Here is a 5,237-nt window from a genome sequence, read left to right on the forward strand (position 1 = left end):
AGCTGGAACATCGACAGCGATGTCTGTGGTTGCACAGCTCATCGACACCTTGACCACATCATCCACTTCAAGGAGTTTTGGACAATTGGTGGCTAGGAGGACGATGTTCATCTTAGTGCACCTTAGTGACCACCTAGGACGTGGCAGGAAAAAACTCTACCTCCCTCTTCTGATGATGGCTAACATATTTGCCTTATTTAGGTGATTTCATTTTTTTTAATGTGTGTGAAGTTTAGACATGAGCTTCTTAAGGTTTTCTCTGTGTAGCCCTGGCTGTCCTGGAACTCACTGTAGAACAGGCTGGCCTTGAACTCAGAGATCTGCCTGCCTCTGCCTCCCGAGTGCTGGGGTTTAAAGGCGTGTGCCACCATCACCCCAATGCTTTGGATACCTTTTTTAAACATAAGAGGAAAGTATACAAATATCGATGCCTCCATCCCATCTTCTGTCTTTCCCGTCAGATGTGAATGCTAGCCTGAAGGCGAGCCCTGTCTGGCTGTCCATGTTACTAAACACTTACCGCTTGGATACTTATCTGGAGTAATCTACATTAATATTATGTGGTGTTTGTTTGTTTGTTTGTTTATCTAGCTGTTTGTTTATTTATTCTGAGACGAGGTCTGGCTGTGTTTCCTAAACCGGCCTGAAACTCTCAATCCTCGTGTCTCTGCCTCTCTCGTGCTGGGATCAGAGGTGTGTGACTTCATGACCGGCTTGGCCTTACTTTTTATCTTAACACTACAACTTTGGGCTTCCTATAACATGGTAGCTCCTGTACGTTTAAGTTCACTTCTAAGATCCAGAGGTATTGATCACTCTATTTTTGCCCCTGACTATTTCGTTGCCTAAGTAGAAAGCTATTTCTGTGTCTTCATTGTTTATAAGCAGTGCTACAATGAGCACCTTGCTTCTAGAATGCTGCACAGAGGATAGCATCATTCCAGGTGCCAAGGTTCAGACATGAGCTTCGTAAGTGGATGGACCACTAAGGAGATCTGCTGGATCTTAACTGCTGAACCATCTCTCCAGCCCATTACAATGTTTTATGTTACATTGCCTCTATGGCTGGTCAGTTTGGGTACCATTTAATTATTTCCTTATTTCTGAAACAGGGTCTTATGTTTCCTCGGTCACACAATGTAGCCAAGGATGACCTTGAGCTCCTCCTATCTCTGCCTGCCAAGCATCCTGGGATCACTACAGCTGCCCATCGTCAAAGTCTGGCTTCTTGTGATACTAGGCAATGAACCTGGGGATTTGTGCACACTAGGCAAGCGCTCTACGAAGTGAGCTACATCTGAGGGCTCCCTAGGCATCTTTTATAATATTGTTGTCCTTTTGGGCATCCTCTGCTATGGATTGAATGCCTGTAACCTTTACTGCGTTTTCAATACTCTTGGAGCTGGAGAGATGGATTAGCAGTTAAGAGAGGCTATCACTCTGATAAAAGACTTGAATTTGTTCCCAGAATCCATGTTCGGCAGCTTTTAGCTCCAGCTCCAGAGGATGGAACAGTCTCCTCCGAATCCCATGGGCGCTGGCACTCAAGCACACACACCCCGCCCTCCCAATATACATAATTAACAATAGTAAGACTTAAAACGATCAATACTTTCTCTTTCTTATCAATTTTACTAGTGTTTTGGGTATTGTAACTATTAACTTCTTGTTGAAGATAAGCTTTGCAAGTTTTTTTCCCCAGTGTGTTGACTTGAGTTTTACCTTAGTTTATGCATTTTCTTAGGTTTTTATGTTATTGACTTTATCTTTTTTTATTTGTGTCTTATTTAAATTTAAAACCCATTCTCTGTTAGTGAGGCATGGTAGTACACACTGTAATCCTAGTACTCGGGAAGCCGGGGGAGGGGATGGAAAACACAGGGACAGTGGGATAGCCTGGGCTACGCCATGAGATTTTTTTTTTTTAAAGACAGGAGGAGAGAAAAGGCAAGGAATATAGAAAGCAAAAGAGGAGGAAAGAGAGAGGAAGAGCTAGCAAGGAGGGAACGCTGCTATTCTGGAGATGTGGTCTGACCATGCCCTTACACTACTTAGCTAAAGCAGTTCTCTGGCCTTAGCTTCCCAAGCATCTGTTACCCACACACCCAGGAGCAGTGGGGTTTTTATTTTTTTTAAGATTTAGTTTATTTATAAGAGTACATTGTAGCTGTTTTCAGACACATCAGAAGAGACCGTCGGATCCCATTACAGATAATTGTGAGCCACCATGTGGTTGCTGGGAATTGAACTCAGGACCTCTGGAAGAGCATTTTAACTGGTTGAGCCATCTCTCCAGCCCTGGATTTCTATCTTAATTCTTTTTTTTTTTTTTTTTTTTTTTTTTTTTTTTTTGGAGCTGGGGACCAAACAGGGCCTTGCACTTGCTAGGCAAGTGCTCTACCACTGAGCTAAATCCCCAGCCCCGATTTCTATCTTTTAAATCACCTTACATGTCAAAAACTTAACCTAAGACTTAGCAAAGAGGTTGTAGGGACGGCTCAGCAGTTAAGAGCATGTACTATTCTTCTATAGGAACCAGGTTTGAGTCCCAGCACCGATGTTGGGTAGGTCACACCTGTCTTTAACCCCAGCTTTAAGGTGTCTAACTCTAAGGTATCACACACACTTATTTAAAAAAAAATCAAACTAGAACAAAGACTTGAACAGACACCTCACCAGAGCAGAGATCCCTGTTATCAGTTGACTTTAGACCTTAAATCTGAGAAACAGCAATTAAAACAGCAGTATCCTCGGACTTACTGGCCAGCCACTCTAGCAATTGACCAGTTTTAACTTCAATGAGAAACCCTGTCTCAAAAACTCAAATCCTGAACAGAGATCATGGAAGACACTGTACATAAACCTCTGGCCTCCATACAAACATATACATGTGTAGCAGTATGTACACATAAACACACACACACACACACACACACACAAACATGGAGAGAGAGCGAAAAGCAAAGCATGTGGTAAGGTTGCCACCTGTGTGTGTGGTCATGGATTTCCCCCAAATGGATCATGTGGTGTTTAACTTCTAGTTCATTGCCTGTGCCCCCCAGCTTGTCTGTCTGCTTTGTTCAGTGCATTACCAGCCCACGGCCATACCAGGCATACACTCCTGTTGACAGACATTTGTTATCGACTGAATGAACAGGGCAAGAATTCTGTAAGGTCCATCTCAGAAGCACAGGCACGGTCTTAGTGACGGTGGATTCAGAACCGAGCAGATCTCAGATTGGTCCACACGATGACTGAACTAGATGCTGTGCTAAGTGTGTTTTTGAGCCTGGCCTGGTGCTGAACCCTGTAAACCCAGCACTCAGGGGAAGGAGGCAGGAGGGGCAGGAATTCAAGGTCAATCCTCAAATGTAGCAAATATGTAGCAAGTCTGAGGCCAGCCTGGGCTACATGACCCTCTGACAAAGAGAAACAGAAAACATAGGAAAGAAAGAAAACTCGGTTTTATGAATGAGAGCTCTGGAAAAGAGATTGGGCGTGGAGATCGAGTTAGTGTCCTTTCTTCTCATGGACATGAGGTCCATAGCAAAGTTTTGAGAGAAACCCGTGTAGTTTTTTTTTTTTTTTTTTTTCGGGGCTGGGGACCGAACCCAGGACCTTGCGCTTCCTAGGCAAGCGCTCTACCACTGAGCCAAATCCCCAACCCCAGTTTTTCTTAAAGAGACAACACCAGGTAGCCTGGACATCTATCTCCTCAACAGAATAAGACCCTTAAGTGGCTGAGTCATTTCCTAGAGTGAGGATATTGCTCAGGAAACAAAGGTTACCTAAGGCACTATTAAATTTGGATTTTCTGACTCTTCTTGCTATAATCTTTTTTTCTTCTGACTACTTGGTCCAATTTCTCTTTCTCTTTCCTTTTAAAATCTCTTCACATTTAAATAATAATTGCAAGAACAGTAGAAAGAATCAATATCTAGTTCTCTTCCGATGTGTCAATGGTGTGATGTTCTTCTATTGACATAGCTGATGACAAATATCAGGAGGAGATGGTGGGTCTTACAGAGGACATCTGGGTCTTACACAGGAGAAGAGGCGGTGTGTTTTTCTCAGCCCACCAGCTCTGGGCGTCCATTAAGTTTGCTATCTTACTGCTCTGGCTGTTGTTTGCCTTGAACACTTGGTTAGAGAGGTCCTGACGTGTTTCTCTAGTAGAAAACCACCACTGACACCTTTGCAATCAATAACAGATGCTTTTAAAAATTACATTTTGTCTGTCTCTGTCTGTCTGTCTGTTTGTGTGCGGGTGTGTGGACCCATGATTTGGTGCATTTGTGCTTGATTCTCTCCTTCTATTATGTGCATCTTGTGGTATGGAATGGGGAGATGGAAGGAAGGAGAGATCAAACTAGAATCTTCAGATTTATTGGCAAGCGTCCTCTACCTGCTGAGCCAGGCCCTTGGAGAGATGATCCCAGGTTATACTATCCAGCATCCTTATCAACTTTTGTCCCCTGAATTTAGCTACAGGCAATTTTTACTTATAGTTTCCATATAAAATATAGTCTCAGGCTCAGTTTGCCGAGGACAACTGTGAAATCGTGTTTACTTTTACCACTCAGGGTCCCTTCCGACCCAGAGATAGAATCTGCCCAGTGGTGTCTTTCTGCTCTGATTTTTATGTACATCAGGTAAAGTCCATCTGGTTCCTGTTCCTCAGAGGTGCCTTGCTCTCTCGGTAGACAACACATGTCCTTAGCTTCTTCACTACCTTTCTCAAATATTTATTGTATCTATAACTACTGTTGATGTTTTTCTTCCCTATGTCAATGACTTAAATACAGTCCTATGCCTTGTTTTATGCTTCTGTATAACATATACCTTGGAGATCATTCCGTGTTAGTATATAAGATTAATTGGGTCTATTGGCCTCAGAGCCTCTTTTTTTTAGGAAGGATTCCCCCGGAAGTTACTAGTTTCCCCTGTTCAGTTAGTGTTCCATTAGCTTTCAATCTTTTTGGGGTCAATGGTGTGGCAAGGCACTAGGCAGATGCCCTGGGCTGTGACCTAAGGCACCTTCTGATAAAACCACCTTAAAGTTGAAAACGTTATAGATGGAAAAGGCACCTAATGCACCTGATCTACTGACACTTTCGCTCAGCAGAGCAACTTGCTGTTTCCCTGGGACTACAGACTGCATGCAGTTAACTAGCAGATGCAGCTTGCTACAGCTTCTCAGCATCACGAGATTCCATGTCCATATTTCCTGCCTAGGA

Source organism: Rattus rattus, chromosome 2 (genome assembly GCF_011064425.1).
Source record: "Rattus rattus isolate New Zealand chromosome 2, Rrattus_CSIRO_v1, whole genome shotgun sequence".
Taxonomy (NCBI): domain Eukaryota; kingdom Metazoa; phylum Chordata; class Mammalia; order Rodentia; family Muridae; genus Rattus; species Rattus rattus.